The sequence below is a fragment of the Neopsephotus bourkii genome, unplaced genomic scaffold, assembly GCF_033783945.1.
Source record: "Neopsephotus bourkii isolate Nb327-2 ecotype Australia unplaced genomic scaffold, CSIRO-AGI_Nbou_v1 NB_318, whole genome shotgun sequence".
Classification (NCBI taxonomy): Eukaryota; Metazoa; Chordata; class Aves; order Psittaciformes; family Psittacidae; genus Neopsephotus; species Neopsephotus bourkii.
The window spans coordinates 7171479-7195930 of NW_026900826.1; the positions used below are offsets into that span (position 1 = coordinate 7171479).

General features: G+C 40.4%; 1 protein-coding gene across 4 annotated transcripts in view; it reads right to left on the minus strand.

The window, feature by feature from the left end:
• Positions 1-24452, minus strand: part of OTUD7A (OTU deubiquitinase 7A) — a 115500-nt gene that overhangs the window by 83070 nt on the left and 7978 nt on the right. The window lies entirely within an intron of this gene.

Genomic DNA, 24452 nt, shown 5'->3' on the forward strand with positions numbered 1-24452 from the left:
AGCAACCATGACACAGGAGGAGGTGCCCATGGCAAGGGTCTCTAAGAGAAGAGCAGACCTTCCCCAGCCCCTCACAGCCATTCAGCTGAATCTGTCTCATGTCCCATGGGATCCCACTCAGGTTTGCTCTTTTGCCAGCTGTGCTCACACTGTGTGTGAGCAGCACCAGGTGAACGAGGCATTTAGCAGCACTTCTGAAGAGCCTCACTTTGTACAAATGAAGTCTTTCAAATGATCAAACAAACCATTTCAAATTACAGTCACCTGCTGTATTGACGGACAAAGTAATGAGCTATGAAGTGCCGTACAAAGGTCAAATTAGAGACCAAAAGACGTCCAAAAAATGGTACAAGTACAGATCAAAGTGATTCAAAACCACTGAGAGTATAGAATTAACATCTAATTTAAGTGCAACTTTTCAACAGAACTTTGCCAGCAGCAAAAATGTACCAGAAACAAAATCAAGTATGACGGCACATATTAGCTTTAAAGGTAAGTATTTCAAGTTTTTTGCATTCCAGTCTGATAACGATTTCATTTTATTTCATTTTATTTCTCCTTTCTGTCTGAAATACACAGCCTATGCAAGACAAGTGGAGAGTGATGAGTTATGAGCTGTTTACACTGAACAGCAAGTGTGATATAAAACCACCATTGCCTGATAACATGGATAATATCATAATCTAGAGCTTAAAAAAAAGGATCTTTACCCTGACTAGAAGTGACTGGATTCTGCTCAAGGACAAAATGCTCCCAAAGTTTACCTAGCAAAGTCTCATCAGCTCTATCTTTCCACTGAAAGAAAACTGATCTTGTATGTTAGTTAGAAGACTGACCTTTTTACACTAGCTGTTGACTAATGAAGAAGCATACACACAGCAACTTAAATACAATTTGTAATGTTAGCAGAAATAGGTCATCCTTCCAGAACAAAGGTGCTCCATAATGATATTGTCAGAGCATCTTTACGTAAGAATAAAACGAAAATGCAGCCAAGAGCACATGCAGCCTAACATACAATAGAATGACTGTCATTCTGCAGCAGTAAAAAGCTGTTCAAGGCAAGAACAGTCTCTACCTAAAATCCCCAACTGAGCAACTGTGTTACTGAATAGAAGGACACTGGGCAGCATGGGAAAAGACAGACCCAATTTTAGCAGTCAGAAAATACAATGGGGCTTGCAGCTGGAAGTGAATTAAGCTATAACCTGGAGTCAAAACACTGCAACCAACCATGAACACGGTTTCAAGTATTACAGTTATAATATTATTATACCAAATAACACAAAAGAGCCTGCTATGCTGCTTTTAAAACCCCAAAACTTCCTCTATAACAAAACAATAACAGCGGCTGGCACAAACCGCCCTGATCTTCAACTAGGTACATCTATGACCTAAGTTCATTGGAATAGCTCCTGCTGACAAAGTGAAACAGAAAATCCTAGTTGAGAAGGAGCATGAGATGTCTAATACAGAAGATGAGAAAACAGAATCTAGTTGCTGTCTTTCAGGCTCTCTTTTCCACTGTTCATCTATCAAAGGTGTCCAATGGATCATGTGCCAGGGCACATCCTGCTCTGTAACTCTACTCTACATGTGGGGCATTCGAAGGACTGAATTACAGCTCAAACTTTAAACTGAACAGAAAAGCTTTTAATATACTACACAAACCAATAAACCAACTAACACTTGAGCAGACTTCAGGGCATGCTGTGGAGCTCATCAGTGGGATGGCATTTACAAAAGTCATAAACAGCTTAGGCAAAGCCCTAGCAGAGATGTCGCTGTGTAGGACAGACAGTCAGACTTCCCTGATGGCTGGTACAGCTTAGTGCAAAGTATTTCAGAATCAAAACCAAGAACAGGAATCCCAAATTGCGCACACAATTTGCATTGTGCTTCTCAAGCATCTGTGGAAGTTGTTTAAGATATAACAGGGTTTTTTTCCATCTCTAAAATGACATCTCTGCAATTGCTTACAGAAGACGGCAAAGTAGTTCTTACGGGTACAGAGAAGGTCTGCTCTGGGGGAGAGCTCAGAATCAAATGACTGCACAGAATAGGCATCTGTTGTGCTTTAAGCTCAGCCGGTAATTCAGTATCACCCAGTCTCCCTCTCACTCCCCGCCCTTCCTCCCCCCCCACCCCCCAACTCCCAGACAGATGGAAAGGAGAACTGAAAGAATGTAACTCCCACAGGTTGAGGTAACAGTCCACTAACTAAGGTATAACACAAACCACTACTGCTACCACCAGTAATAATAATTATAAGGGAAATAACAAGGGAAGAGAATACAATACCACCCGCCAACTGATAACACCCAGCCCGACCAAGCCCTGACCGATACCTAGTCCAACCCCACAGTCATCTAGGCCTTCTGGGTAACTGCCCCCCGTTCTACCTCCTGAGCATGACATGCTGTGGTATGGCTAGTTTGGGTCAGGTGTCCTGTCTCTGGTTCCTCCCACCTTCCCCTCCCCTCTGGCAGATCATGAGGCTCAGAAAGTCCTTGGCCAGAATAAACATTACTGATCAGCAACTAAGAACATGGGGGTTATCCGCACTGTTCCCACGCCGATAGTCAGAAACACAGCACTGCACCAGCTACTATGAAGGGGAAAAATGACTGCTACTATGAAGGGGAAAAATGACTGCTACTGCTGAACCCAGAACAGCATCACAGAGTGGTTGAGGTTGGCAGGGAGCTCTAGACATCCCCCTCTCCCACCCGCTGCTTGAGTAGGGCCACCTAGAGCCGGTTTTGCCCAGGGCTGTGTCTGGCTTTTGAGGATCTCCACAACCTCCCTGGGCAACCTGTGCCAGCGTTCGGGCACCCTCACCATGAACAAGTATTTCCTGATGTTCAGCACATCCCCTGTGCTACAGTTTGTGTCATGGCCTCATCACTTCCCAGTCACTATTATTTTTTCAGAAGATCCACACAGTTTACAAATCCCACCTAGACAAATCTACAAACACCTGTGTTTGCCCAGCACGTAAAGGACAAGAACCATTATAAAACCTCAGGGAAGCCAATGAGGATGACAACATTTAACCTCAGCCAAATTGGAATTCAAAGCCTAAAAAGACACAACTCAAACAGAACCTTACAGGCTAGGAGAAAAGAGCGTCTCTCTGAAAAGTGACATATATCCAGGGCTGGATGTATGGATGGCCACCAATAATCACGTGGCTCTGCAACCAGATCCAGCTTTACTGCTGTTTTGCACATCCACACAGATACCTGATCATCTCCCTAATGTCTGCTGTCCTATTCCAACTGGCACCAAGCACAGGACTGATTTGATCCATACGCTGCCTTCTGCAGCCCCTTCTCCACCCCTATTATTTCCAGTCAGGGTCTCTAGAAGCTACTGCGTTGGTAATTGAATATGGAAATAAATCTTTAATTATGTCTTATATCGGCATTTAGGCTTTTCCTGATACAAACCCAAACACAGTATTCAGGCCAGATTAGATACAAAGGTCACTGTCTCATGAAAGCTGGATTTATCAGCCATGTGCAAATCACTGCTATCGCTCATACATGGTACATATAATCTGAATGCAAGCTGGCAAAACATCTGGGATTCCTGGGCATCTGCAGCTCCAGAGGAACTATGACTCCAGCTGAATGTCCTGTGGCCTGATTACAACCCTACAGGAATTCCCAGGCAATCCTCCAGAGGCCTCACAAAGCACCCAGACAAGAACCAAGCTCATACAACTGTCAGACACAGGAACACAGCATGCCAGAGAACAGTGCAATGAAACAGGACAGAAAGCCGTGCTTAAGCAGAAGCTAAACTTTGTTAGAATTATGTTAGCTTTGTTAGAATTAACTGACGTTAGCTTCAGGAGGAAAGAACTGTCTCTATAGGGACCTCCAAGTCTTCAGAACACAGATGACAAAATTTGGTACACTGTGTCTTTCTCTAGAATATATTAATTTCTCCAGATGACCAGAAAAAAGCTTCACAAATCTAACCTGAAACAAGATTTCTGCTGAATTTCTGTGAATTTGCACAGCCTTCACCAGAGCAGCTGTCTAAGCAATACTTTCACAATCCACCCTTCATGCACCTTCACTTGTTTACACAGATTTAGCCTCTCAAGTTTGCTTTCCTTACAAGTAAAGGTTTTAAAGTGATTTGGAAAAGTGAAATATCAGAGAACTGTCTGGCAGCCCAAAGAAGATATTTGCCCCTGAATGATGACAGACAGCAAATATCAGTAACGTAGATATTTGTATTCTGTACTCTGAGAAGGCCAGGATTTGCTCCATCGGTAATCCTGTCTCCCATGGACTATTCCAAATGCACAGACAATTGGAGCCAAGGAGAACAGCTTGCAGACTCAAGTCTACCTGAGCAATGCTGCTCTTGACCTTGCAGGCACTTGTCACACCCAGCTGAGGGCTGTGAGCACTGAGCTCCAAAAACTCCAGTGCTGCCTGACTGGGATAGATCATCTGGAGCAAGTTACTGGCAACTACTGATCAGTCACTGGGTGGTTAAGGTAAAGCCAGTATTAAAGAAATTTACATGCTGCAACAAGGAAAACAAGTGCTCTCGAACAACTAAATGGAAGAGAACAGAAACAAAAAAAAAGCAGAATGGAATTTCCCTCACCCCTGCATTTCCTTCCTTCTTTGGGCTTAGTGTACCACACAAAGACATAATAAAAAAGGATGAAACCTCTATCTAAATGGATAGTGAAGTTCCTCAGTCAGGTAACGTGCAGTCAAGCTGGCTGCTTGCGGGCATGTAACAGTTCCTAAAAAAGAGTCCTGCTGGGGTGAGGTTTTCAGCAACTGTCTCAGCTGAACCCCTCCAACTGATTTTGAAAGCCAGATAATTACCAGAATGCAGATACTTCACCTATAGCTATAACCCAAAACATTATCTATATTTCTATACTGATTTCTCAGTTTTTCCTTCTAGATTCTCCAGAACCCTTACATTCAGTTTAAAACAATGTTCAGTTATCACAACAGATTTCAAGAGCTAAAACATTATCAAATGACAAAAGGGTGAAAAAATCTTCTGCAAGTCTAGGAGCTCCTGATGCTGTTTTTTGGATCAGAAAACCATCATCACCTCCTGTATGCATCCTCATTATTCACTGGAATTTCCCCCTGTTCTATCTAAGCAGCATGCCAGTGGACAGATGGCAGCAAGGTGCAAAACATGTAATGGACTTGCATCACCTGTGCAACAGCAAACCTGGATAGTTTTCCATTGCATCCAGATTTATGTCAAGAATTTAAGAGCAGCCACTCACATTATCCTAGACACATGAGGAAAAGCAAGCACATTTACAAGCATGTATATATTAAGCAAATATGTATTAGTAAATTCCAATATACTTTCATAATTTCATTTTTTTAATGCATGGGAGAGAAAGGGATTTTTTGTCTTTTTCAGTCATCTTCAATTACAGCTATAATTCAACCTACTGAAAGTGGAAGGTGAAACAAAAGTGGTGAAATGTATCTACACCACACTATGCAAAAAGGAAGAAACAAAAATAAAGGGGATTCACAATCACCAGAAATGCACACACCACCACCTGTAGTATGTCCCGTAACAGGCCTCAGCACTCATAGGTTTAACTCAGCTGGACTGCCCCAAAGGACAGTACCTAGTGATTCACAACGTGCATAAATTCATACTACAAAAGACTTCCTCTGAAAAAGTCCACAAATTTCCTTATTCATCCAATTAGTCACAAGGAATGATGGGAATGCCGAGAAAGCTTTGTCTTATTTTTCCATCAAATGTAATGGCCACAGGAATCCCGAGTTTCTCTAAAACAGTAAAACTGGTTTTCCAGTTGTCAAGGCCTGTAAAGCTAAAAACACAGGGAGCTGCACTAAATCCATTCTGAAACAGTGGGTTTGTTAACCTGAACATGAACTGTTAGTTTGACATATTGCTGAACGTGAACCAGAACAATTGAGCTGTAATGTAAAAACTAAACTGAACTATTTATTGTTTCTGCAGCTTCATGCAGTGCTATGAAAGTGTAACAGGAAGGTGTTTACTGGTGTTTGAGGGTTTGGTTTGAGTGGATTCTCCTCCCCTTTCCCTGCCTTTTTCTTACAGCAACTGAGTAGCGTTATTCTTTTGGACAAGCAAAAAATAGCACTTTTCATTCTATTTATAAATTTTTCAGAAAACTCCAAATTTTAGGAAGATTATTAATAAAAGCTTCATCATAGTTTCGTAATGAATGAAGGGAAAAAATGAAACATGGAGTTTTTAAAGCCAGTTTCAAACATTTAAATTTGTCCTGACTACATCATCATTATAAAAATTGTTATTTTATCCTCTTATAAATTTCAGAATAATACTGAAGTTACTCACAGAAGTAATTCACCAGACAGTAGTGTAATTCAGGGACTTTGGTCTTCTAGTCCCTCTGTATAACAAACCAAAGAAATTCATTCTGCCATCTCTATCACATCCGACTTTCATTTGAACAACGTAATTAATCTTAGGAAGGGAATCAGCACTGACGTAAAATACTTCAGCTGGTGGAAAACCCACCAGATTCCAGGTGGTTGATTAGACCTACCACTGAAAACTTGGGGAACTTGCTTCCAGCCAGCTTTACCTAGCTCCAGTTTCCAAGTTATGGATCTCATTATACCATCCGTGTGCTAGACTGAAAAATACACTCCTACTATCAGAAGTCTCTCTCTCTCTTCTGGCAATTTTAGACAATAATTAAGTCTCCTTACCCTTCTTCTGCATAAACAGTTTGAGTTGTGGGGAACTTGTCGTGTAAGAGTGGGTTATAGAAACTCATTGTTTCAGCTCTTCCCTCACATCTTTGCAGATCACTGCTCCTACGGCACTGAAAATCTGCTCTCAAGAAAATGAATACCGAAAGATTTACCCTGAGGTTTTAGAAACACATTTGTACAGCCTGGCACAGTCACCTTGGTGCTGTAACCAGCCAGCAGCCAGCAGCATGACAGACGACAGTACAGAACATGTGGGCATTCAGAACAAGGGGCCAGGCAGTCACTCACACCTGACAGCCACCACCACGACTTTTTGCTTGGGAGATGTTCAGTGGCAGACATTGACAGCTGAGGACACCACAGAATGGAGCTACAGGTTCGCTATGCCTGTTTTAACCTGCAGACTGTCAGGCATGGTCATAGATCTTTATTATAAAACATTTCCTTTTTTGGGGAAGTAGTTGGTGCATCTCATAAGAAAAGCACAACTTTTTCTTCATTCATAAAGGGCAGCCTGAGGCTGATGGAAAAACACGTCAGTTACAATCATGGATGTGTCCAAACTGTCGCTCCCACTTGCACAACTTCTCGTAAGGGTGGGTGTGAGCCTCCACAGAGCTCGGATCTCACACACACTTTTCCAAAACAAGCCTCACAGTTTTGTGAGGGGGCTTTCTGTTTAAGTCAGTACAACAGGCAAAACTTTCGAGCAGTATCTGCACCCCTAGAACCAAACACATGCACTAAAATGGAAGAGGAGCTGATAAACAGAAACGTCAACCTTCGAAAACACTGTTAGAAACAGAAAAACCTTTTGGGACACTTTTCAGAGACATCAGAAATACTCGAGTTCTAACTGTGAAATTGGAACCTAGTAAGGGACTTCGTTACAAAAGGCTGCATTGTAATATGGACACATGAGGCACTGAGCTATGAAACTACTGACACATTTCTTTTATCACTTCTCAGCCCTTGGATTTCCAGCCACAGTCTTCTGCTAACGTAGCTCCTGAAGCATAGATTTTTGCACTGCTTGCTTATTGTAAAAGCACAAACTGTAGCCTTTCATCTATATATTACAGAACAACAGAACAGTTTTGACTGTATGGTGTGGATAACAGCGAATGCCTTTTTTAGTCAAACTGCTGGAAACGTAAGATGAATTTTCATTCTCAGTATGTTCCGAAATTACTGAAACTAGTTTTCATTGTTACTGGAATAAAACCCAACAAACAGCATGAAAAACACGTGTCTTGATACTTAGGTCTCAGAAAGGATTCTACCAAGCCCCTATAAATGTTGTCCTACTTCGAATGAAATATATAGGAGCTATTGATAACAGCAAGTAATTCAATAGTGGGGTACAGTTAATGGGGCTTAAATCCAGAAAGCATTAATATCTTCACTGGCATGACATCCAGCAAACGATGAAATGGATCCTAGTATGGTTTTCTCTCTTTGACGTCAAAATGGCAACAGTACCTCCCTGCTATTTTCTAGCTGCTGTCATAGTTGCATCCTAGCAGATATGCACCCTCCCATCTCACAAAATCAACCTAGATTTAGTCCACCATCCTCTGCAAAGAGAAGAATTGTCAGTTCCCTCTACAGAATCTAGTGTCTCCTGGCCACTTCTCTGAGGAGTCCGAGAGCTCTCTGAAGAGAGAGTTCAATGTCAGAGGCAAAGGCCTTTGGACAACTATACCGTCACTGTAATCCTGAACCTTCACGAAAAGCTTTGGCACTCAGAAGGCATAGGTAAGATACCATGGCTTGCAAGTTATTTGGCTTTCAACTATTAATAAATGACAAGAACAGCAGGAGAATTTCACTCACTGAAGACAGTGACACCGTGTATACATCTAAATGTGAGTTCCTATCACAGCCAGTCTGACCTCAAAACACAAGGCTGCAGCCAGTGGCTGCTCTTGGCTACCCCTTTACAGCACCACCCTCTAGAAAAAAAATCAAAGCCATTATCTCAACTTCAGCTACAACTGCTTTGACCCATTCCACTGGTCTTCAGGATCTTCCTGGCTGAAAAGAATTAAAAGTTCAAGACTGCTAGCAAACAAATCAAACCAAAACTGATCGTAACAGAGATACAAGCTAGAGAGGAAAGGGACTCACAACACCCTGGCTGTCAGCAAAAGGAAAGGCCTAGCAGCTTATGCCTCTTGTGCAGAGGCTTTCTTACTAAATGATTCTGATGGAGCAAATAGCTGCTATTCTAAGGGACACCAATGACACCACAGAAGAAACGAGATTTTTTTGCAAGTAGGCAACCTTTTAATAAACTGAGCAGTTCAACAGGATTTTTTCAGTGTCTAAATAATACCAAAATATTTAGGTTATTGTACTGTATCTGACAGAATCAGTTGTTTCTTTTAGTAGTGCAGGAGGCTGCCTGGGAAAGATGCAAAGTCAACTGTTACTAAGCCTGGAGGGAAACTTGAGGTTTAGTACTCCAAATTAAGTGTAATGATCATGGGTCATAGAAGGGATTATTTAAGTTCTTTTCCCTTCTGGTGATTGGACTATGTGATAAATACTCCACAAATATGAATACATTAGTGAGTGCAAGGAAAACCAGCTCTCAGAAAACTTGCTAAATCATAAGGTCCCTCTTCCCAGTCAAGAGCAAGGGAGCTGTACACTGACAAGGCTGTGTACATATACACATAGGATGGCAGGAAGGAATTAGCAAGAAGCCTTCTAGCTACTCAAATGCCTCATTTGATCCTTTGTTCAAAACCTTGGAAATATCAGCATTAGTTATTTCACCTCTCAACAGAAGCCTTTTATCCCCTCAACTTTAGGAAGCAAACATGTCAAAAGCTATTTGGACTTTGGTATTCCACAAAATAACGCACCATGCTACAGCAATATTCTTTGCTATGTCCTAATTTGCCCTGCTTTTTCATTTAGAAAGATATTAGCTGCCAAAGTAGATTTTAAGCTTGAACATCAGAAAACACCTTCTAAAATTAACACTAAAATAGCTAGAGAAACAAATGAAGTTGCTGCTTGGGTGAGCCACTAATTCATACAGAATCAGTCAGAGAATGTATTGCCAAAGGTGTAAATATTACTGGTAGATAAGCTGGCAAACCAAGTTATCCACGTACAGTCTCAAAGCCTTCTGGCCTTTGTTCAATCAATCAAATTACTGAGAAGTCAGATAATCCTTCTGAGATACAGAAAACAAACAGGGAAGGGGAGAAGAAAATGTCAAATTACATGAAAATTATAAGGGATAACATTACTGTTTATAGGAAATTCTCCATTCAATTCCTGAACAGAGAAACAAATAGAAAGCCTTCCTGAAACACAACCGCTACTAAATCAATTTAATAAAATAAATTAATAGCTGCTGCAGTAATACAAATATTTCATTTGGTAATAAGTTTCTAAATTCCTTTTCCTGCTAAAAGATCACATTTTACAGTCTCCAAAGCTCAGTGGTTTTGCTTCTGTATTAGGTCCACCTTTCACTGACCATGGCTGTAAGTTCGGCTTTTGGAAAGAGAGAATTCCAAGTGTGGGTCCAGCTGTGGAAAGCTGTTTGGTGCTGTTTTCAAAAACAGTACCTGATCAAAAGCAAACCCTCTGTTAGAGCAGCAGCAGTCCCTGGGAGCAGACTCTCTTCTCCACCTCTCTTCAGGAACAGCAGTTTCCAGGGTATTGCATCAATAGCTATTTGCTTCAACACCGGAAAAAACAGCTCATCAATCACACACACGTTCTCAGACACCCACAGAAAAGCCACCCCCTAACACTGGAGACAAAATGTAGATGTGTTCCAAAGAGGAAAAAAAAAACCCAACCAACCAACCACAAAAATTCTGAGAGATGAGCAATCTTTTCAGCAAGATCAGTCTGTTAGAATTTAATGATTAGATCTGAACACCATCTTTAACTATCCATTTGCACTGATTGTTGTACAGACACAAGATAGCATTTACTGGACTTCTAGTCTCAAACTCCAAGCCTGAGCTGTCACGTTAGAGGATGATTCCTGTTCGAATAACACAATTTAAAATTAACTGGATGACATACCAAGCAAGACCTTACAGTAAAAACCTGTTCTATAGGTTTCAAAACCTTTTTAAGGAGACGGTAAAGTATTCAATCATCCAATTACACTTCAAGATTTGCAGTATCTGTTTCCACTGTTATGAATGCATTTTACTAATACTTCTGTACGGCAGCCTGTCAGAAAGCTACAGTACCTTGTACCATAGTTGGGTTCCCATTTTAGAGTTGCTCTGATTTAGAGATTTTTCATTTAGATATCTGTTGAATTCAGTTCTCACTTTAGCCCACAGCATTTTAAACTCCAAGCCTTCACCACCAGATTTCCTTCTCCGTTACATGGAATTGCCTATTATCAAAGGACTGTTAAACAACAATTGTTGGACGAAAGACATCTCATCAAACTCAACAGCTCTTCCTACAGTAAAAACACACCAACCAATTTGAAAACTTTCTGTCCTCAATACCTGAAACTCTTTCAGATTCTATAATCTGGCCGATTGAAAAAAGATAAAGAATAAAATACTCAAACCTAGTCTTAATGTATCCACTCAAAATATGAAATGTTCAAGAAATGCACACCACGAACTCATTTATCTTGCCCTAAAGAATTTTCTACATAATCTGTTTATTCCATTACCTGGACTACAACCCAAATTGGATATTCCATCTGCTATCAATGTAGCTGTAGCCATTTATGGTATTTCTGATTGGCCAGAAGTACATATTCCTTAGATAAACAGTTATTTCCAATCATGTCAGTCAAGCTCCTTTGGACTTTCTAAAAAGTAGAAAAAATCAATACTTTTACCAAAAAGAAAATATTCATCAGAAGTATGATAAACCAGAAGCACCACGAGAAGCAGCAAGAGGAAACTCTGACCAGCTCTGCTGCTTCTCAGAGGCTGGAAGAAGCGAGAACCTTACCAGGGAGTCAAAAAAGAAAAAAGGTTTTATTTCTCATGAATGACAAACATACTTTTTACTGTTTTGCATCACATAGCTCTATCTCTGTATTTTGTGCCTTAATGACAACGACAATACAGAGCTGTTCTACAATGAATACAATAAAAAAGAGTCTGTATTAGTAACAACTTTCTGCAAGAACTGGGACTCCCGTGCTTGTGTATCACTTCAGGGAGCGGGGGTGTGATAAATTTTGCTGACATTTCATCTTGGATAGCATTGAGGCATGAAACAGAAACGGTTCATGAAAGGTGTATTACTTTCTCCACAGCACTTGAAAATCACACTGCCCTCTCCCAAATTACACCTAAAAATAAAGGGACACTTCAGGATAGCTGCTTTCTGCAAGGCTCACATACAGAAATGGTTTCCAGCCAGTGCTGTCTGGCCCAAAGTTTAATTCCACTCAGCTGTTGAGAATAAAGGGTAGCGATTACCAGGAGCACAGTGCCACTTCAAACACTGTTTTTGTGGTATACCAGGAACAGTATCACAGACTAACATCTCTCATGTATTTTGGAATGGCAGTGTGTGGCTGCAGTGTGCCCCAACCCAGAAATCTGGCTGCTGGACTGTGCTTTACTTTTGTCTTGGTAATTGAAGACTGGCTTCATATAAAGCTGCACTGATCGGATTTTAATGCCTTCCAGCACAGAATGCTGAACTGCAGTAACAGGTTGAATACGCAATTGTGCTGAGCTGTCAGGTAAAACTGAATAGATCAAAGACTGATTTTCCCCTCCAAATAAAAGCATCTCTGTCTGTCTCTCCTCTGGATAGATGTAGAAAATCCCTTTTCTATTTGAAGATGTTCTCTTGATTATGAAATCTAGAAGATTCATTGCATACTGTAACTTTTACTTTACAAGTCAGGCAATGATGGGACACGTAAGTTAGCTCCAAAACAGACATAATGAACAACCCTTCCTTGCACAATTTCAAATCTCTGGAGAATATCAGCACTAACATACATAATATTATATTTAGAATTTTATTAACTATTCTTCTTGCTACAAAAAAACTTCACATCTTACTTCTATCAGACATTTTACTTCAAATTCTCTTCAGTTATACCCAGCTTGATATATACCCCATCTAAACAGATTTATCAGTTCAATTTTACAGCTTGATTGATTTTTGAAGACTTTAATGCTTTTTGGGCAGCATCCCGTCAGACACATTGATTTTTTTTTCCCCTTCCAAGCCTGGGCAATGGTCACCACACAGTAACTATGCTGCTCAAAAAAAATCACTTAGGGGAGTGCCTGAAACAAAAGAAAGGATTCCAATGGACTTTGTTACACTGGAATGTCCCATTCATGTTTTCCCTTTCTCATTTCGTCTATGAGCTTTATCTACTATTAATGCATTTTGTGATTGAAAATTTTGGCACATGAGGAGGCCCACCGTAAGCTTCACCTACAGCAGTCAGTTGACAACTTCTGATTGCAAGAGAGATTCCCTATCTTATTCTGATTTTGCTGTTAATAACAGGAACTGAAACATACAGACTTTCTAAAGTGAAAAATGAATAAAGCAGTTTGAGAACATCTTAAGCCAGAGAGAAGTGTTATTCAATTTCAGTGGGAGGGACAGACAGGCTCAGAGAGATGACAGCAATATCAGCAGGGACAGGGTGAAGCTCCTGGGTTCCAGTCCAAAGCTTTCAAACCCACTGCTCTAAATGAGAGTCCAAACTCTAAATTTAGGTGTCTAAAATTACAATGGCCTATCTAAGGGGTCAACCATCTGTACCTTCCAGTTAATTTAAGAGTCACTATAGTTACTCAGTTGGGAAAAAACAAATCACTTGGTGTTTACATACAGAGCTCATGCCCTAAGTTTAAGGGCACAGGTTTAACGCAATACCATTTTCTGGACTCAACGCATCAATTTTCCCCTAAGTTAAAAATTGTGCCTCAGACATAGGGGTCTCCTTGCTTGCAGTATTCTCAATATCAAAAAAACTCTTCCAGAAATAACAGGGCGTGCTTAGTCAGGCTAATCCAGTTAGAGTCTTCATTTAGCATGGACAGTAATACAACTGATTAACACATGTTCCCTTTCAGTTTTCATAAGTTTGACAATTATCCCCTATATGTGCCCTTACTCCCCAGTTAAATGATTATCAAGGGAAGAATGAGGTATAACTCAGAACCTGAGAGTTAATCCTCCAAATACTCAGTAAGGTACAGTTGAGAATGACTGGAAGTTGTAGAACTGCCACTGGTGGAAGATGCAGAGACAGGTTTAATAGAACATGGACATTTACAAAACATTCAGTTCCAAAGAGTTAAAAAACATTTGATTTAAAAGCAGATTTTGGTTTGTTTTTTTTTTACCCTCCTCTCTCGTTTCTTTTGAGAAATATTTAATAGACTCACAAATAGAAAGCATTTACTTGCTTTTCCTGAGCAGGAGAGAAACAGCCTCAGAGACAGATTAGAAAGATGACATCCATGATGAGGTGAGAAATCTACTGGGGACTTCATTTCTATCCAATTTCTGCTACACACATCAAAACCCAACTGGCTCACTGTGTGTTTTACCTGCTTTTAGAAGATGTGGAGCTACTGCAGATCCTGGCTACAGCACCTGACTGTTCAGCTGAAGCTTAGGAGAGGCATGCTGCTAGTGTCAAATGTCTGCACTTCAGCACCTGATGCATCAGTCAAGATGGTGATTATCATATCATTTTACTAATATTCTTTATGAGGCTGGAAACATTTTAATAATAAGAGATCTTAGATGATCAGCCAATAACCACATAACCCCCCCACAGGAACCTAATTCCCCTCCCAGTGCCAAGTTTGCCACAAGAAATGTTACATAGCTTGGTATGTGGCATTCGCTGTCTCGTAGAAACAGAGACTAGCTGTGACAGCTCAATCAGATCTTGCAGCCATGAGGTTATTTTCATCCCAGGCTATATATATATATATATATATATATACACACACACACACACACACATATATACGAACAAAATAATGAGGTGGGTCTTTTTGGCCAATTACATTGCCAATCATTGCAGCTAATAATCTTTATATTAAACAGCATATTTCCAGGCAACTTGAGTGCCCTGTGCCCGTATCATGCAAAGGCCCTTCCTCATCACCTTATGAAAAGGAAAGTAGTTTTAATATAGTTAGATGTATGTTAGTTTCCTTGTCTTTCCAGGAAGATGAAAAGAAGCTTTTACTGAAAATGTAAAACCATAGAGCTTGATTTTCAAACACTGTTTAATGCACTAAAACAAAACATCTAGAAAGCATTCAAGTCTCCATTAGTATGTAGCTACCATAACTATACTCTTTCATTTTAACTGGAGAATTAATCTAGACAAGCTACTAGTAAACCCCCCCCCCCCTCCCCCCCTCGTTTCAGATTTCCTGTGATTGAAAAACAAATCCATAACAAATTTTGGCACAGCTGTAACTCTCAACAGATGCTGACTATTTCTTTACTTCTAAGACTGCACATGAATCCTAAGCAAATAGTCATTGGCACCAAAACATTTCACTTAAAAAACTGCCTAGCATTTTAAGTGTTTCACCATAACCAAGATAAACTCTGTACAATAGCTTTTAAAGCTGCATTGTGCTAACAGTAATAAGGCTTTTTATTTGAAACAAGAAATTGCCCATATGCTGCTTGGCTGTCTGCTAATCCACACCGAAAATACCTCACATGAGAAATGGCTCAAGATTTTGGGGAGAACCTGGAAAGCGACTATGGCACTCATACCAGAACACTGTAGTGATTCTGTACAGATATTATGCTTTTGGGGGTGAGAGGTAAGGGGGGAACACAGACACCACAACCAAACAAAAACCACACCACCAAAACCAAAATACCCATGGTGCAACTTTGGAACAATCCCAAGCAAATTCAAAGAAAACCCACACTGAAGAGCATAAAAAAGCCTTGGATCACTCACTTCCTGAAAGTCTCAATGCTTCCCAAATCTTCTCTCTTGGAAAGTCAGCAGGGCCACAGCTTCACTATACATTACTGCATTCCCACTGTATTCCCTGCTGTGAGCCTAGGATAGACAGCCTGAAAGAGAAAAGAAGGGCCTACAGAAAAAGCCTATGCTGAACACCAGGAACAGCAAGCTAGCTGTGATACTTCCTTCTACAAGGGTTCCTGACCCCTTTTCTCTACTTGATTAAATTTAAGATAAAAAATATTAGGACACCTCCTTTGGTTCTGCCATGGAAGCAGAGAATACTGCACAAGAAGTACTTTGTGCATTTCCTTCCACATCAAAGAGCAGAGGTGTTTTTGATAAGCAGTGTGGGAAGCACACGTTTTGTTACTATGCCTTTGGTTGCAGTCAGCAGCACAGTTCCTGGAGCTGGCTGAAATATCCTCAGCAAAATTTGATAATCAGCAGCAAAAACGCTGCTAAACCAACAGAAGAAACAATCAGACTCCACACTGCATTCTCCTGGGAACACTGGACATGCAGATAAACCACAGATGCAAAGAAATCGGCACAAAAAAAAGCTGCAGAAACCGTGCAAGGAAAGAGTAAGAGGTGAATATCTGCTCCTTGAAGGGCCTATGGCATGAGAAAATGAAGAAGTTTGCTCATCTTTGAAGCTGTTCTTCATATTCCAAATGTTCTCTCCTCCACATATCCTGAAATGCAGAATTAATAACCACAGCAAGTATAGTGCTGCTCCTACAATGTAGTCTCAGAAAGTCCATTCATATTTATTTCAAGCATAAAAGCATTTGTTATAGTTTAAACCCAGCCGGTAACTCAGAACCACGAGCCTCTCGCTCACTTCCCCTCATTCTTCCTGCCCCTGCTCCCAGAGGGATGGGGAGGAGAATCGAAAGAATGTAAAGCTACTACTGCTACCACCAATAATAATAATAATAATGATAAGGGAAATAACAAGGGGAGAGAACAGAAAAATAAAAGGGGAAAAGCGGAAGAAACCAACAAACACAAGTGATGCACAATGCAATTGCTCACCACCTACTGACCGATACCCAGCCCCGCCTAAGCAGCTATCTTGGCCTGCCAGGTAGCTCCCCCAGTTTCTATACTGGGCATGACATGCTATGGTATGGAACACCCCTTTGGCTAGTTTGTGTCAGGTGTCCTGTCTCTGCTTCCTCCTGGCTTCCCGTGCCCCTCCTCACTGGCAGAGCATGAGACTGAAAAGTCCTTGACTGGAGTAAGCATTACTTAGGAACAACTAAAACCATTGGTGTGTTATCAGCCTTGCTCTCAGACTGAAGTTGAAAACCCAGCACTGCACAAGCTACTAAGAAGAAGAAAAATAACTGTTACCCCTGAACCCAAGACAGCATTTTAGTCATAGAAAGAAGTTTTGGAATGCTCAAAGCAGGACACACAAGCAAGGTTTTTGGACCACGAACCTCCCAAAATTGCTTCCTGTTTCTGAGGCCCATTACCTCCAGACGGGACACAATAGCCAGCTTAGCTCCTGACTCAGAAAGCAAGGGGAAACTTGACCCTGTCCTAGCCCAGCAAAGGGTTAACAAGGTAAGAAGCACCAAAGAACAGGTCATCAACAAGAAGCTAGATTAAAAGTTAAAAAGACGTAATCAAAAATCACAATAAGACATTTTCTTGCTACTATTAGGCCACCCTCCTTTTAAAAGTGTTACCTGTATGCTTCTACGCAGAGTCAACAGGGAAGACTTCTGCATGATTAAAGGACTGTAAAGCTGGCTGAAACCTGCCATGTGAAATACTGCAGAATGTGGAAGCTCTCACATTGTAAGACCTCAAATAGAATAAATCCTGGAATTGTCACAAGACATAAACTGACAGTCACAAGCTGTCTCCCCTGTTTCAGCACCAATCCACATTTGGACTTCTTCCCTAATAAATAATCTTACAAATTCAGTTCCTCCAAGAAAGATGCAGAAGCTAGAGATTCATGTTAGTCAAGATCAGAGACTAGGACAAGGTGAATGAAGGTATTTCTCTTGGCACCAAACACAGCTTTTGGTACAAGTGAAAAGTTGCCGTCCTAGTGAAAAGAATAACTGGAGAAAAGACTTTAGAATCAAGGGAAAATCCCAGAGATCAGAGATGCATGGGAACAAATGAATGGCAGGGGTGCCCAGGAACAGTGGGCAGTGATACCCAAGGTTGGTAACTACAAGGAGATGCACAACACAAACCAACGCAACTTTCTACCCAACCTTCCCAAACCAGCAGCAATCTCCCTACTGGGAAAGGAAGTCAAAACCTTGTGAGTGCAGTGCTGGCAGCAGAACAGGTAGTGGGTATGCAGCATGAATCAGATGATAAAAATCTTCAATTTTGTGGGTTCTTAAATAAACCCCACTACACAGCTCCACTGCACACTGGTTTTAGCTATGACTCACCTTTGGCAGCTGTCATGCTGTTTCCTGTTAGTTCTCAGCAATTATGAAGAGTGCTACCTATTTACAAAAGTTCAAGCACAGTTGATTCACCACTTACAAAACTTAAGCATAAAGAGAAAAGAAGAAATCAATTCCCCAAACCCAGAAAACATCCACAAAATTCAACTTTATAATGGCAGGTCTCCAACTGAAGCTTTGCTTTGCAATCACAAAAGCGTTTTGGTAGAAAATGGAAACCACATTCTTCCGAAAGAAAGGTAAATTTCCCACTGCTAGTTGCTGCTACCTCAGGGGAAAACACAGCCTACCAATTAAAAACTGAAACACCTAAACCCGAAGTTCACAATTAATAACAAAAAAGTTATGAAGCCATGGAAAGGTATCAAAGAATTAAATTTTCTTTCACCATTTCCATTTCATATCGTGAAAGGAAGCAGCAGAAGTAGAGAAGCCTGGACAAGAAAAGAGAATCTCTGTCTCTTAGGAGTTCATTTTCTGCTGTAATTGGTAAAAAAGCCTCTCTAAAAAGGTGATAAATGCCATATTAATTTCATTAGGAAAGCTCTCATGGCATATTAATATAGTTTCAGGCATTTTATTGCATCTTTTCAGATAGACAAAATCTTAGGAGGTAATTTCACGAACAGTAAAGATCTGTAAAGACAACTAAAATATTTTAAACAGACTGATAACAATTCAGCTTGGGAGCATGCATGTTTATTAATACACTATCGTTCTCTTCCCATTAACACCACACTGACACACAGGAGCTAGCAAGCTCTGCTACTGAAATTATGTTACCCTCAAGGTCTCTGAACTAGCAAAGACTGCATGAACAGCTCTCAAAAGTTTTATAACCTACTCCTTTATTTAAGGCAGATACTCATCTTCAGTGATCATATACAAAGCTTGAAGCTGAGCATGAAGTTTAAGAACTCTCCCAGCTTACGCTGCTAAGAAAGACAGCTTTTTTTTTCCCCCAAACAATAACACTGTAGGTAATTCTGGACATATAAAATACTTCAAGTGCCAGTTTGTACAATAGCATGAGCAGCTTCTCCATCCTGGCCCTGATTCTCTAGCCTGACTTATAGATGCAAGCCTTCAAAGCTCTGTATGATCTCAACTGAAGCCAAATGGAGCTTTTTATCAGAGTAAATTTCTAAAACATAAATACATAGAAAGCAAGTTCTATCAAAGACAGATACATAAAAAGTACGTAGCTACTTTAAGTCTCACACTCTATGATCACTTTTACAAATATAGTACGTATGGTTTAAGTCATGGTCATTCTAAAACCTGCATATACCTACAGGTTAATTGAGACATCCTGAGCTCAGCTATCATACAAAAGCAAATTCTCTCCTCACAATCATGTTTCAAACCCAGGCTATTCATTCAACTTCATTCTTAGTCATAAGAAAGGGAATACAAAAGAGTTTCTTTAAACCACAAAGGTACAACCTGTGTGACCACAGCTGCTACATTTTACGCATTCATAGTATTCATCTAATGAATTTAGAGTCTACAAGTCAAGAGTGTCTCTCTGGAAAGGATGTTATAGTTCAAAGACATCTAAAGTGCTTTAAGCAGGAACTCCACCACCAAGTTCTATAGCTTAAGTGCTATCAGAAGACGAGACCATAAAACCTCATAATGGCACACTGGACTTAGCAGTACAGTGAATTACACCCTAGGCATCTCTGAGTCAAAACATGAAATCCCCACTTCAGTCAACAACAGACACAAAGGCTCTGAAGAACTTATCCATCAGTACATAGGACTACATTCTAGAATAAAAACAGAGCTTTTAAGCCCTACTCTTCTGATCATTAAAGCAAACCTTATTACTCTTAATACCTTTGCCCATTTTGGGGCAGTTTAATTCGAAATTTTTCTTGAGAGATAAGGAAAATAATTATTTTAGAAAATTTGTTTGATGACTTGTCATTATTCCCAAATCAGTGTAAACCCTATGGCTGGCAAGCATGGGATTCATAAGACAACATCCATTTAGAGCAGATCGTCCGTATGTTTAGATCCACATCAGCAGATGAAGTGTAACTGATTGCCAATCAATTCCTTTTGTTATTTTTAGGAAAATAAACTGAAATTAAATTACTTCAATTGTGAATTAAAACTGGAAACAATCTTAACGAACAAGATAGGGTTCACTAAATTGAAATGATTTTAAACCTAAAATGGAGGGAGGACACAGAAAAGAAAGGCACTCTATTTCTGAGTACACTGGATCCTTCAACAAACATTGAAGGAAACATAGCATGAATGGCATTTTCCTTGGAAAAGATATTCTTCTGCACGAAATTAAGAGCAGGGATGCTCCTAATTAAGGAGCTGCTGAGAAAACTCAGAATGAAAAAGGAAGCTTATAGAAAGTGGAAGCAAGAACAGGCAGCCTGGGAAGAATACAGGGACATTGTTTGGGAAGCTAGGGATCAGGTCAGGGAAGCTAAGGCCCAGTTAGAACAGAGTGGCCAGAGGTGTCAAAGATAACAAGAAAGGCTTCCATAGGTATACTGCAAACCAAAGACAGACTATGGATAATATGGGCCACCTCTGGAAGGAAACAGTAGAACTGGCTATCCTAGATTTGGAGAAGGCTGAGGTTTCTCAATTAATCCTTTGCCTCAGTCTTCACCAGCAAGGACACTGGCCACACCATTCAAGTCTTGGAAGGCAGGTGCAGGAACCATGAGAATGAAGACCTCAAGCCCACTGTAGGAGAGGATCAGGTTCAAGATCACCTTAGGAGCTTGAATGTGCACAAGTGCATGGTATCTGATGAAATCCCTCTGCGGGTCCTGAAGGAGCTGGCGAAGGAAGTTGCTAAGCCACTGTCCATCATATTTGAAAAATCATGGCAGTCAAGTGAAGTTCCCAAAAACTGGAAAAAGGGAAATATAACCCCCATTTTCAAGAAGGGGAAAACTGAAGACCTAGGAAACTACAGACCAGTCAGCCTCACCTGGCAGGATCATGGAGCAGATGCTCCTGGAAAGCATGCTGAAGCACATGAAAAACAAGAAGGTGCTTGGTGACAGCCAGCATGGCTTCACTAAGGGCAAATTATGCTTGACCAGTATGGTGGCCTTCTATGATGGGGCTACAGAGCTGAAGGATAGGGTCAGAGAACTTATCATCTACCTGGACTAGTGCAAAGTGTTCGACACTTTCCCGTGCGACATCCTTTTCTCTAAATTGGAGAGACATAAATCTGATGGATGGACCACTCTGCGGATAAAGAATTGGCCAGATGGCAGCACACAGAGAGTTGTGGTCAATGGCTCAATGTCCAGTTGGAGACCAGTAACGAGCGATGTCACCCAGGGGACACAAGGGCTGGGTCAGCTGTGCAGCTCCACCTTTTCAGGTACAGAATCAATGTTTTCACTTGGGGTTTTACAACTTGCCTACAAATAAAGTTACAACTTGATCTGCAGCTTAATTATCAGGACAGGAATAAACTTTAAAAAAATACCTTATATGACCTAGAAGCCTAAATCCCATTATAAAAAGTGATCTTTTAAGGACCTGTAGTCAGTTTTTCAAGTGAGTCAGGGAGCTTTGGAAACAGTTCTCTCTGCATAGGCTACTGATATTATAAAATAACTGACTTTAGCCTCTCTCTGTCTCTCTAGCAAAAGTAGAATTATTTCAAGTATTAACACACAAAACTTAAATGTTCTGCTGCAAAATACTTAAAGATCTACCAAACCACTGAACAATCTGCTTGCTGTTAGACTTTATCAACTTGATCAAATCCTGTGACATTTACATACGTAGGAAGATGTATTCCAGCAGAACACATTACTTTGTGCACTACTGCTAACATATTTAAAGGCAATGTGCTTATTCTTAACTGTAAGATGTTTCCTGTAATACTATGGAATCCTGCTACTAACACATTCTGTAAACACAGAAAATGCTCAGTTATAAAATTACCTGCTCTTAAGACCATGAAATATAGTGTACAATACCGGGAGGGTACAAATTTATCGGAAATCTACTCCTCTTTTGTTATCCCTCCCATCTAAACACAATGTATTTTCCATAGCCATCTCCAAGAAAGGCATGGCTTGCAGATAAAACAGCGCCAAGAAATCACACCTAAATAGCAAATAATTTTATTCAGTTACATTCTGCCCCACTTTAAAAGCAAATATACTGACATGGCATCATTTCAAGCAGCACAAAACAGGTTTTTTTCCATAGATATCAGTCATGAGAATTGTTTTAAAACATCTGGGACTTAAAATGAAGCTCTCTGACAGCAAACTTTTTTTTTGCAGGTGCAAACTGTGTAGCAGCAATAGCAGTGAGCTGAACCCACTGGTTGGCCATTCACTGCTTTAGCATTTCAGCTTAAAAAGTATTTTACTGCCATACTGTTCCCTCTGAGGTCATCTTCTGCCAAGGATACTCAAAACTCCACAACTCAAAGGCTATTCTCTGGCATTATTTTACTACAAAACAAAGTCCATTTCAGTGTTTTGGGGGAGGTGGATTGGTTCAGTTTGTGTTTTTGAAGTTCCAGACCTCTTTTTCCCCAGTTCCCAAGGACCATGGCAGCATGACTCTTGAGGAATTTACTACAGACAGAATCATCTTCTCCTCCAATGACTACGTCTCAGATTTGTAGGAGAAAAAATGGTTCACAGAAAACACGTGCATATGTATGTTACCATAACTTCTATAGGATAGTGACTGGGGTTAAGCCAGCCATAGTTTGCCTACCCACAGTGACACACAGCACACACAGTAAAACTATGTGCTCCTCCAACCTTTCCCTCACAAAAAAAAAAAAAAAAAAAGGCATTTCTTTAGGGAGATAAATTTTCATAATAAAGCCAGAAAAGGCTATTTCCTGGTTTTCTTTGATAGCTGTAAGTATACATTTAATGACAACCAACTGGCTTCAGAGATACCTTCTCTAATGAGTACATATCCCTCTATACAGGATAGAGAAACATGTTGTATTGAATATGAGAAGCATGTGGAATGAAAGTTAACAACTCAATAGCCCTTGAAGAAACCATTTCCCCCATTTTCATGTAAAGCAAATTTTAGGAGACAAAATTGGGGGATGGAAAATTATAATGGCTCCGTTTCTCCAAATCTGTATCAAAGAAAGTCACGATATTATCAGCTAGATGCAACCACCTCAATCAACTCCAGATACTTAGAACTGAGCTGATCAGACATGAATATTCATTTCCAGCGGTAGCAAAAAGGCAGTGATTTATATTTCCATGTTAATTGAGGTCTACACTTCACTAGTGCAACATTTTGTGCTCATAAGAGCTTATCTCAAGCACCTGATCTGCATTAGTGCTGAGGGAGAGCAGCCAAGCTAGCAATACCTCAACTGGATGCACATTCATCAGGCTTTCCAGCATGAGTACATATTGCTTATCTGCTGAAGTGAGCATATCAACCTTCTGCGGTCAGAGCACTACCAGGCCTGTGGATAAGCAATACCTCATATCAGCAAGGAGCATGTGCTGGTAGAGCAGTGCCTTCAGCCTTGCTTTAAGGAAGATTTCCCCCATGTCTCCTAAGCAATGACTAGTTTGCAGCATATGTTTATAATCACAAACAAAGCCAGTTCCAATATTCCAGGACCTCATTGTAAAATTGTTAATTCTCCCAGATGCAAGTCCTGAAACTCGAATTTCCCATCCAGCCTCTGCTTAACCCATCCTTCTGTGCCAGTGACAGGGATTTTCCCTTTAAATAGTGAAGGAACTGAGGGAAGTATTTCGGACGGATTAAGTGATAAAAAATTTGGGTATCTCTTGTTACAAAGATTATGTAGTCCAGAGAGTGACAACATAATAATGATTATTGTTACAAACAACACAGCTCTGTATTTCCTAGTGCTACTTTCTCCTGCACATGCTTTTACGTATCAATGTCAGAGGAAATTTTGAACAATGCAGAATGGTAAGTGTAAATCATGTCACCCAGGAGACATTACAGACCTCTACACAGGGCTTCTTCAAGAGAACCTTCTCATTGAACAAGGTGAAAAAACTGCGTAACCTTCACAGAACATGTTTTTTTTTTTTCACAGCCTTCAGTTTCCTCCCATTCTTGCCAAGAATAGGCATCCTTCTATTTGTCCTGACTAAATTCTGCTTTGAGCATTCACAGTTTGCTTATACACAAATGAGTATCTATAATTGTGTTTTCTGCCCCAAACTGCTATACAATCCTTATCTATTCAGCATCCTCAGTTTGGAATGTTAGAGCAGAGAGATACAGGTATGATTACAGACAGACAAGAATGAGAGCAAA